The sequence below is a fragment of the Taudactylus pleione genome, unplaced genomic scaffold, assembly GCF_031769625.1.
Source record: "Taudactylus pleione unplaced genomic scaffold, aTauple2 ptg000145l, whole genome shotgun sequence".
NCBI lineage: Eukaryota > Metazoa > Chordata > Amphibia > Anura > Myobatrachidae > Taudactylus > Taudactylus pleione.
Genome location: NW_028284547.1, coordinates 7,795,327 through 7,807,789, shown reverse-complemented (window position 1 = coordinate 7,807,789; position 12,463 = coordinate 7,795,327). Strand labels below are relative to the sequence as shown.

General features: G+C 40.0%; 1 pseudogene; it reads left to right on the top strand.

Moving 5' to 3' along the window:
* Nucleotides 1-784: 784 nt before the first annotated feature.
* The window catches only part of LOC148522681 (uncharacterized), a 240,474-nt pseudogene continuing 228,795 nt past the window's right edge, over nucleotides 785-12,463 (top strand).

Below are 12,463 nucleotides of genomic sequence, written 5' to 3'. Positions count from 1 at the left end.
TAACAGGCTGTTTCATTTTAAACCAGTATCGTCCAATTACAATGGTAAGACTCACATGTAGAGGTAGTATTTATACTATTCTTGGTATTTCACATTCTTCTTAGATATATATATATTCATGCATTTAACTATCAATTTTATTCTGCATAGTCCTGACTTGATTAACCCATGAACCAAAACAGTATAACCAGTAGATTGGTGACATAGCTGACTTACCACTGGCAGGTGAGTATGGGGGAAGCCTTTGTATTTGGAAATTCTGTGTGATGCTTCTGGGAGCCAGTCAATCCATGGCTTGTGCAGAGTGGGCCTGGTAAAGTCAATATTTGTGTCTGTTTGGGGGCCCCAATGTGTGGCCCCATCCTCCCCACCTATAATCCAGCCCTGTCCTGGTGCATCAGCTGACAGTAGGTGTGACAGGATCTGTAGCATGTGTTACCCATCTATGGCCAGTGCAGGGGGTGAGTAAATAGCTAAGTCATGTTTTCTAGTGTATTTAAATATATATAATGTTCTGTATATAAAATTACAATATTACCGTAAATGTCATTTTACTTGTGTAACATTTATGATTTTAAACACAATCTTTTTTTCTTGCAGGACAAATATAGAGCAGAATTCTCACAAAGACTATTAAAAGACATAGTGGTAAAGGGACATTGTTCTCTGATCAAGCCAACTAAAGACCTTATTTCTTCTTACACCTCTAAAGGATTCCCAAAATCTATTCTCATTTTCTGGATAGGAGAAACCTTTTACAGCCAATTTGTTTCTCATCTAATACATGATGAGTCTCATAGGAGAGAAACCGCATCTGTGCTCTGAGTGTGACAAAAGCTTTATGTATAAGTCACATCTTGTTATACATCAGAGGAGTCACACAGGAGAGAAGCCATTTACATGTTCTGAGTGCAGCCAATGTTTTTCCCATAAGTCACAGCTTGTTATACATCAGAGGATTCACACAGGAGAGAAACCATTTACATGTTCTGAATGCAGCAAGTATTTCTCTAATAGGTCACATCTTGTTAGACATCAGAGGAGTCACACAGGAGAGAAGCCATTTACATGTTCTAAATGCAGCAAATGTTTTTCTCAGAAGTCATCTCTTGTTACACATCAGATGATTCACACAGGAGAGAAACCATTTACATGTTCTGATTGCAGCAAATGTTTTTCCCAGAAGTCAGAGCTTGTTATACATCAGAGAAATCACACAGGAGAGAAACCATTTACATGTTCTGAATGCAGCCAATGTTTTTCCCGTAAGTCATATCTTGTTACACATCAGAGGAGTCACACAGGAGAGAAACCACATAAATGCTCTGAATGTCACAACTGTTTTAGTAGTAAAAGAACTCTTATTAATCACTTGAGGAGACACTCTAAGGCCCTGAATAAATAATGTATTTCTTAAGTAAGAAAAATTGTATCACTTCAATTTATTTACAAGTGCAGAAATTTTTATTTTCTGAATGTGACATATGCACCACTGTAATGTAATAAAAATTGTGTATGGTAACACCCCAAAATTGTCTATAATTATAATTTATTTTAAAATTATTTTTTCTGTATAATTGTTTAAAGTGATTACTATGGGGGTACACCAGGTGACACAATCTGAGAGAGTGAAACCAAAATTGCAGAGCTGCTCTGTTATTTTGGTATCACGCCCTCAGATGGTGTCACCAAGCAGTGGTAATAGATGTGGGAATGAACGTGTCATCCACACTGTACCCGGAGAGGCTGAGGGCTGCATGGGCAAGACCTCAGTGTGATGTGAATGGGGACATAACACACAGTCATGCCCCCAAAATGTCATACAACTGAGAGTTTTGCTCTGTGAGCATGAGGCCATGCCCCCTTCTGCAATCACACATGCCATGGGCCTGCACAGAAACAGAAACTTTCCCCACTGCGACGGCTATAGCGGTTACTTAGGCAGGCAGGTGGGTGGGTCAGGCTGGAATAGGAGCACTGGTCAGAGCTATTAAAAACAACTAATACAATAGTTACAACAAACAAGAGAGAATTTTCTTGGTGTAGTGCACTGGTTTATTATATAACTTATTGTATTTTCATAAAAGGAAGATTATGCAAAGTAAGACATATCAGTGAAATATAAAATATAGTAAGGAAAGTGACAAATAGGTATAATAATGTGATAGAAAAATCATTGGGGCTGGTACAAGTGATGATGATGCAGCTGATCTCTATAATATACAGCTGCTCTGCTCATACAGGTGCTGGGACTAGATGAGGAAAGAACATTTTATCCAGTTAAGATTTCCAGCAGCTCCTTTCAGAACTGGGATTTCTGCTATGTGGTCTATTCAATTACATGTTACTCTCTCTTCCATGAGTAAGCGCAGCTATATGCCTCACTCACAGTAATACAGGACTCATGGATTTTTGTTTGCATGCACTCAGGTCTGTGTAGAGAAATACAAGAGTCCAGGGTGAGATTGGGCTGTGAGGGGGGTGTCGTGGGGCAGCTGATAGAGATTACATGTTGTTGCAATGACAGTTCGGAAACCTCACATCTAATAGAATTGGCCCTATGAGATTTGTGTTCTGGATATTTCTACAGGAACCTTACATGATGCCCTGTATCACCCTACAGGTCTCCTCTCTGATCTCTCTTATCCCTCCTTATTATTTCCCTCATACCTTCCTATTGCTGTCTTACTGTACCTTCCTTCTACTGTATTATCAGTACTCTGCATTATATTGTAACATGGTGCAACTAAGCCACTGGTTCCCTGTATCCCATAACAGTATATAAAATAAATAGGTATAGGCGGGGTCAGAGGTTACCCTATAACTGCAGCCTAAAGAGAAAACAGGGATTCCCAGACCCTTAATTTCAAATAGATATAAAAAGAAGGATTCTTTGGTGCAAAAAGAGGGTCATTTATATATATATATATATATATATATATATATATTATTGATATGCAGGCTCGGATAGGTTTGAGTTTGCATGCCGAGTTCGGATTTTTCCCTCCAAAAAAACGGAACTCAGAAAGAGGCTAAACGTCATCTTGCATGCACAAACATCATCATTTCTGGACAAAAGTCCAGGAATGATGATGTTTGACACTCTGTACACTGCCGAATGAGGGGAGGAGAGTCAAAATGGATCAGCTGGACTGGAGCCATGATGGTGCAAGGGGAGGCTGGCCAAACGCAGTAGCAGTTGGGATGGTCCAAGAAAATATAATATATATATATATGATATTGGTTTGGGGTATTTAAGTATGTTGTTTTATGTGTATGCTTATTCTGCTTGTCCCTGACAATGGGGTAACACCAGAAATGTAGGATTAAAGGATGTTTTTTACTTACTATTGAAAAGTCTCCAGAGTGCCTCGCAATTGAATTTTCTACATGTGGCGGTAATTTACAACCTTGGAGTGCACCAGAGCATTTGCTGTACATTACATGGAGTGCCAGGTTTTCTGGATTTATATATGGGATACTCATTGCTGGAAGTTTCTGAGTGAGTACTCTAACCAAGGCACAGCACGTGGCAGTGGGCTGGAGCTGGTATGTGGATGTTTAACACTATGTTATGTGACTGGTCATCTGCTGTTTTATTGTAGGTGGGTCTTATACCTTAATTAGGGGTGGGATGATTGTATGGGTGGGGTATATTAGATGCATAGGGGGCCTTCGGATTTACATCTTGACAAAGTGGGTGGATTGACACATTGATGTAATAAATATACCCTTTTGAAGTTGGAACAAACACTTTTTGATACTTTCAAGTCTGGTAAGTGCATCCCTTACTCTTATGAATTTGCATGAATCCCTTTTAGTGTGGACCTGTAGGATTGCATGTATATATATATATATATATATATATATATATACACACACATGTATGTATAGCCAAAAAAAACAACATAAATTAGGATTTATCTCAGTGTAATATCAGGGGGTATCGCCAGGCTTGGCCCCAGCCAGGGCTGGATTATAGGTGGGGCAAAAGGGGCAGTCATCCTGGGGCCCCCACACAAAGAGGGCCCCCACACATTGGCAAACTTTCCCAACTGCGATGGCTATAGTGGTTACTTAGGCAGGCAGGCGGGTGGGTAGGCGGCCAGCTCTATTCAGCAGCTCAGCTGTTTCTTACAGCAGCTGCCGAGGAACTTCTTCACAGTCGAAGTCTTGCGAGATGATGTCATCATCCCGCGAGACAATGACTTAGTGTAACTCTGATGCTGCTGCGCTGCGACGTGAGTGAGACACCCAAGGCACCCTTTCACTCATTGTCGCTCCTCGAAGGCTGCCTAGTCAGCCGCTGCCAACCTGCTGTGCTGCAAGTCACAAGTGAGTGTGACACACTCAGTGAGATCATCTCACTGTGTTTGGTCCCTGGCTGCCTGCCCTGTGAGAAATAGCTAGAGAGGCAAGTAGTAACTTAAGTAATCATGTCTCCCAGTCAGTAAACATGGACCCAAAGAAAAATAACTTCATTTATATATATATATATATACACATCTATTAATGTATTTATCTATCTATCTATCTATCTATCTATCTCTCTCTATATATATATATATATATATCCAAAGCAAAATGGATGGCACTCTGGCATAGATCAACCAAATAAAACCGCTAGCGACACAGCCCTTGTGGTCGACGTTTCGGAGTTCTACTCCTTTATCAAGACATACAAAAAGACAATACAAACACAAACCTTATATTACTTCACCCCGTGTTCACGCGTCTCTCTGGATTCAGCCCACGTTGGAGACCGGTTGACGTCACCAAGTGCGCCTAGCGCCGACGTCCCGACCGTCTCACAGGGGCATGGTTACAAAAATGTGTACCTTCACCATGACAGCAGGGTAAACGGACCAATGCTTGATAACATACTGAAAAAAATGCTGGATGTAATACATCCAAACTTACAAATCAGATATCCTATTGAAAGCATAACAAGTCATAATCAGAAAAAAATTGAAAATACATATACTGCAGCATTAAATATGTCTATAGAAATATTGTAAAGGAACCAATCACAATAGACCCAATGGATCTAATAGGACATAGAGGAAAATATCAATCCCATAATAGCAGCAGAACTCAAGAAAGCTATATAACTCTACTACACTTAATTTAAAGCTAAACTGGAATGCACAAGACAAGGGTATAACCCAAAATCATAAAAAACAGCTGTAGGACATCATTTCATTAAGTCCATATGGATGTATTGTGTTTAATATATGCATCCATTTGGTTTCAAGTTGCAGCAATTTACGACCCGTCTCCTCCTCTGGGACTGGGGGGGACCCAGTCGATCATCTTATATCTGATGGTAGAAAGTCCATGCTTAGAATCCCTGAAGTGTCGAGCTACTGGTAATTCCGAAGTTCTTCCATCGATGGCTGCCCTGATGCTGGACCGATGTAAAGCCATCCTTTCTTTTAATTGCTTTGTGGTTTTCCCAATGTATAATAAGCCGCATGGGCATCTGATATAGTAAATCACAAAATGACTTGTACAGGTAAAAGCATAATTAATCCGGAATTTCTTTCCAGTATGGGGATCTACAAATGTATCACCCTTCTCAAGACTGCTACAGGTGATGCAGCCCATGCACCTGAAGTTGCCAGGTTTACTAGAAAGAAAATGTTCTATTTTCGGCTCGCAGTGTGCAGAAATGTCATTATGCACTACGATATTTTTTATATTCTTGCCTCGTCTAAAAGTTGGTAATAGAGTTGTGTTCCGCAATGCTGGCAATTTCTCATCACCTGACACAATGGGCCATAGTTCTCTGACTTTTTTAGTAATTACTGGACTGATAAATGAATAGTCTTTTGGTCCAAATTACATTACCAAGGAGATTTGGTCTAGATACAGACACATCCAGTGGAGGCATATTTCCCAGTGAGTCGGAATGTGCAAAGGGAACACAGAATACCCTCACGCAGAAACCCCCTTTAGGGGTAGCGACAGGGGGACAGGACGAAGCCCCACCAGATCCTATACCCGGAGGGGCGGCCAATGGGCGCGGATGTACAAGAAAGGTCAACAAACGGAGGATCTAGTATTTAATTTATCCTCCAGATGAAATTAAAGTGCTTAATAAAGGACTTTCTTTTGTGCCTTCAGTGAAGCCTAACTTATTCCATAGCAAGGTTGACCTGTTGTCATGGTGAAGGCACACATTTTTGTAACCACGCCCCTGTGAGACGGTCGGGACGTCGGAGCTAGGCGCTCTTGGTGGCGTCATCCGGTCTCCGATGTGGGCTGAATCCAGAGAGACACGTGAACATGGGGTGAAGTAATATAAGGTTTGTGTTTGTATTGTCATTTTGTATGTCTTGATAAAGGAGTAGAACTCCGAAACGTCGACCACAAGGGCTGTGTCACTAGCGTTTTTATTTGGTTGATCTATGCCAGAGTGCCATCCATTTTGCTTTGGATACATTTACTATAGGAAAGGCACCTGACTGTGCTGTGGATATACCTGAGTGCCGGATTTCTTTGACATATATATATATATAACATATATCATACAAACTCGGCACTCACATGCTTTTCAAACTGCAACTCCTTTGAACATAGGGAATGTTGGTTCCAAAATATTGCAATAATTTGTTAAGCTGGCCACCGCTTCACGGTCATTCCCATCTAGCCAGTCCCTGATTCTCAGACAAATGAACTTGATCTGCCATCTTGGCCTCAAGCTTGCATACATTTTTAAACATAAAACTGGGTCCTGCCTTAAAGAGACAGGACCGCACCCAGGGCTATCAGTTAATAAGCACTTGGAAAAAGAAAAAAGTTTGTCTTACATTTGAAAAACAGGGTGCCCTAGCAAGTGTGACCACAAAATTTAAATAAACGACAGGCTCAATCCACAGCACTTGACCATCTGGGGTGCCCTTGGTATGTGACCACACCATCTACATAAAAATATCATACAAACTCGGCACTCACATGCTTTTTAAACTGCAACTCCTTTGAACATAGGGAATGTTTTTTCCAAAATATTGCAATAATTTGTTAAGCTGGCCACCGCTTCACGGTCATTCCCATCTAGCCAGTCCATACACTGATTCTCAGACAAATGAACTTGATCTGCCATCTTGGCCTCAAGCTTGCATACATTTTAAATATATGTGTATTTTATATATATGACTATATCTGGTGAAAATATATATATATATATATATATATAGATGTTTGTACAGGGCTATGATATATATATATATATATATATATATACACTCAGACATATATATATATATTTAGATATATATGCAGGGCATATACTTAGGAGCTGTGCAAGCCCGCCTATTCCTTTTCTTTGGGGCTTGCACAGCTCCTACGGAGATACCCTGCATATATTCATCTCTCTCTCTCGATAGGGGCCCCACACAAGTTTGTTGACCTGGGGCCCCCACACACCTTAATCCGGCCCTGGCCCCAGCTTATGCATATAAATCAGGAGATAAGGATATGTAGTTTGTAGGACACACTACTGATGCCCCTGATCCTGTAGCACAGAGTAGACAATCTTAAAGTTGGTATGAAGTTGCTCTGGAGGGTACTATATGTCAGTACTGAGTGTTGTGCATGTAGCATGATGGTGACTGTGCAATGCTCATCAATCCTGCACACTACTGCATAGTCACAATCCATGATCTTAAAACTCATAGATGACTGCACCGGCAACTAGATCCCTGAAGTTCTGCAGCTAAGTCCCAGGTCAGCACCTTAATGGGGTCCCATGGTCAGCACCCACCTGCAGCTCTTATAATTGCTCTCTCAGGCTCTAGGTACTGTGCAGCAGGACTGCAGGCAATGCTGCTATGAGTGCCCAGTATTTGATTCTTCTCTCCCACAGCACCAGCACACACACTTTTCTGCACCACACATCCTCCTTGTAATTCAGGAGGGTGTAGAAGATCTGGAGGTAAGCTGCCCCCCTGTCCACACTACTGAAAATGCCAGTGCCTAGAGAAGGGCTCTAGGACACACTACCCCTTGTCCTGACACCTGCTGCTGCTCCTATGATCAGAGGTGCAGTTGCCACTAGTATTGTGTGGGAGAGAAAACCTAGGTGCTGGTGCTGCCAGTATGTTGGGGAACCTTGAGGACCGTATTTGGGAACCCCTGCACTAGACGATTATCATTCCTTTTCATGGCTAGTTGGAATGATATTATCTTGGTGTATGGCCAGCATAATGCTAGGGATAGGAAGCAGACTAAAACAGGTCATACATCAGACCAAATTTCCTACAGCACTCTGTGTTACATTTTGTTTTTCTTTACTTTATATGGGTATAAGGATATTTACACATTTTTTATTATAGATTATGTGCCTCTATTAAAATAATAATCACATGAAAGATTGTTTATACCTTTGTGAAATGAAAAAGTCTCCTGACACAGGATTTTTTCATGGGTTTTGAGCAGGTTTTTTAGCAGGTAAAACCAGTAATACTGCAGTGGAAATAGCTCTTACCCAGGTTTTTTGACACATGGATTTGCAAAAGCCACTGATTGGTCCTTCCAGGGTGCTGGCTGCTGATATAATAACACAGAGACCAGAAAAGACAACTGAATGAAGGATGTCATAAAAATTTTATTAAATGAAATAAATAATAATAAAAAAATTAGTTAATATAATAAATAAGAAGAATAATTAAAATAATTAAATAATAAAATACATAAATAATAATTATGTACAATAAAGAATGTCATTAAAAATGTCACTAAATGTGGATGTCATTAAAAATGGCATAAATAAAGGACAATTTTAATGAAATCCACATTCCAAGGACAGACCTGGGCTTTTGGTGGAAAAGTATCAGTTTAGCATTTGTTTGGCCTATAATCTAATATGCTATTAATATGTGATTTCGAAGGGTGGTGACACTAATAAATGTATCTTATGCCTCTGCTTTGGTGATTCTCATGGGAACTTATAACATGATAGCACTTTATGGAGTTTGCCGCTGCACTTGATGAAACTTTGAAAGTTTTTGCAATTTCCCAGATTGTACGACCTTAATTTCTTAAAATAATTATGGATTGTCTATCTGTGCTAATGTGAGCTGTACTTGACATACAGTATTTTGGAATTTTACATCAATGAAATATTTATGAACAAAAGATACAATTAAATCATTGTGGCTCAACATTTTCCACCTCTAAATTTTACTCAAGTTCTAAATAAAAACTACTTGTTGGGGATCATTTGAAAAAAAAATGTTTTTAATTGTTTTTTTTTTCAGAAATGTGTAAACAGAGTGGGATGTGCAGGCTCGGTTCTACTCGGTTGCGTTTGTTTTTTTTTACCGAATCTTATTGGGTATCAGCTGTCACGTGTTTTGGATAGCCAATAAGATTCGGTAAAAAAAAACAAATGCAACCGAGTAGAACCGAGCCTGCACATACACCTTCACTATTTATGTAAGTATAAGAAACTCATATTTAGTGTTTATATCAAACTGTCTTTAATATTCAAGTTTGTACAAACTTTTGATTTATACTATACATATATCTATTGATGTAATTATTATTAATTGTGAGGTTCGTGCTTATATTTAGAAAAGGTCTTTCTGCTGAAAGTCTGCCCAGACAATAGGTGACTCTTAAACAAAAGGTCCCTTTGGTGACATAACAGGATGCCAGATGCTGCTATGATCTATTTAGAATACAAGGTGTTACCCCTTCTAAGGTGTAATTAGCATTTCCTATTGTAGTAAGTGACTTTAGGAATATTTACACCTCATTTACAAGACAAGGAGCTAGGTACGGGAAGCTGCTGTGTTTATATGTCACCTCTCAGTGTAAGAATTCCATCTGGTCATCCTGGGAACTATGGGGAGAGATGGGGGAATGACTATAAATAGGATGTATCAGGCTACTGAGAGCTGATGGAAGAGCTGCTGGTTTAGTTGCTGGTTGGAGAGCTGGACGGATGGAGGAGTAAGAAAGAGACAGATGAAAGAATCCCCAGAGTAAGGTAATTACATTATAGATAAGAATATATTGCTATATACACAGATTTTTGAAGATAGTATTTTGTAGATGTTGTTTTTTTATCAATACTTACAAAGCTTCACCTTAACAATGGTTATATATTTAGTGTTACAATATTTTTAGATATAAAGTGGTACAGTACTATAAGCTTTATATACTATATTTGTCATTATATATTAACAAATATTGATTTGCAAATAAAACCTTTCAAGTATCCAGATATTACACAGTATATTGTATGATGTCACATTATCCTCTGGGTGACTGATGTTAGATATACATGAACTATTATAAATATTAATAATGTAATTTCATAATAAATGAGCAAAATATTGGTGAGCACTTATAGTCTGTCACATAAATGGTAGAAGCCAGATATGTAGCTGCAGAAATAATTTAGTTGTCCCATAATTTTACAAACATTTTGCTAAACAGTTACTTACACATATGATCCCACAATGTGGAGGTACATTTAACATAGTTATACATTCTCTATCAGAACTAATGTATCATTTGTGTATAATGTATCTATATACAGTGGTGCTGAGGAGGATGGGGGGATTGAGTACTAATTGCCTGGACTCAGGCTTGTTAGATGAGCCTGGGTCTGCCATCACCCCTCCTCCTTTTTACATTTTAGAAGCATCTCTCCCCAGCCCAGAACATGCTGCTTTGTGCTTTGCTGCAGTGAGGCCAGGAAGGGTGCAGCTGAGTACAGCAGTCACCTCTGTCTGTGTGGGGGTGGGGGACAGCAAACACACTGATCACATCGCCCTGGATTTCCCCCTGGCTGAGGGGCTCATAGCACTGCTCTATTTCATTCCCAGCCTTTTTTTATGAGGTGACTCCTCCAGCAATTTGGTCAGGCTCCCTTCCACTGAAAGTATCAGGGTACAAATCTCGTCACTGTGCGACCTAGTGTGTAATATATATGAATATATATATATATATATATATATATATATATATATATATATATATTGTCAGTACTAAGGGATCTATCTATCTCTATCTATCCATTTCTCTACATCTATATAGTCTCTATCAGTACTGTTGTAGCATGTGACCTATATATATCTATTCTCTATCAGTATGGTGGGTCCATTAATGTGTAAAATTAAATAATATTAAATAAATATTCTTTATCAGTATGGATAAAAGTATTCAAAATTTTTCTTGTTTTTATTTGTATAATTAAATATCATGACAATATATTTGATTTAAATTTTCTCAACCATCATCCATAGGAGGTGAGCTCACACTTTTTTTTAGTATATATAAAGGGGCATGTAGGAGCAGGGCTGGTGCAAGGCTTCTCGGCACCCTAGGGAAACCACCTACCTACTGCCCCCCGTCCCCCTCCCAATACCCACTTTTAGTCCCACAGGTGAATGGACATCTGTGCATGCACTGCGCATATGTCCAAATGGTTACACAGATTGGAATTGCATGGCAATCTATGCATCTCTGATAGGTGTTCCTGGGAAGTGGCTGTCATCAGTGGCCATATATAAAGACGCAGTTCCACTGACACCTGTGGCCATATACCATCAGACATTTTGAGCAACCATAGGATTGCTCTACTGTCTAATGGTGTGGCCGATGTCCACTCAGCAGTGCGTCTTGTACTGTACCAGGGCGTAATAGAGCTGCAGATGGTTGGCATCTAAGCAGACAGCTCATACATTAATATACAAGTTGGACACACACACACACACATATTTATATATATATATATATATATATATACATACACATCATGTATATTCACCCAGCCTACTTACCTACTTGATATCCACAGACTGCATGGAGAGCCCACCCATCAGGCTTGAATGTCTGTGTCTTGGGACTCAGCACAGGAAGAGTGGAGGGGCGCAAGTGTTGGCAGCCAAAGAGTGTGGAAAAATCCCACATGACCTTATTGAAGATGCAGCCCGTGGGTGAATTGGAGGCAGAGTGGAAGAGTGGGCTGGCCACTGACAGTTATATGTTTTGCTTCAGGATGACTGCTGTCGTACTTCATCCTCCTCGCTAAGGACTGTTGGAGGGTGAATTGTTTAGTAAAAGTAGTGGTGTTCCTATTTCCTCTCTGGGATGATGAACGACTCCCAGCAGCAGCAACAGCAGCAGTGGTAGCAGGAGGCGTAGCAATGCAGGATCCTCCGAAGGAATCCCAGATAGGAGAGTCAGTCATGTCAGTGACATGGCCTGCAGGACTACTTCCGATCCTGACTAAGGAGGAAATTGATGAGGAGGGAGTTGACGGTGTGGTTTGCAGGTGCTTGGATACAACAGGACAACAGGATTTAGGTGTCCCTGGACTGCTTACGGTCTTATCCAAAGTTTCTGAACTTGACAGTATCTTTTTATGAACGCGCTGCAGGTACCGTATAAGGGAGGATGTTCCTAGGTGGTTAACGTCCCTACCCCTACTTATTTCACCTTTAAATAT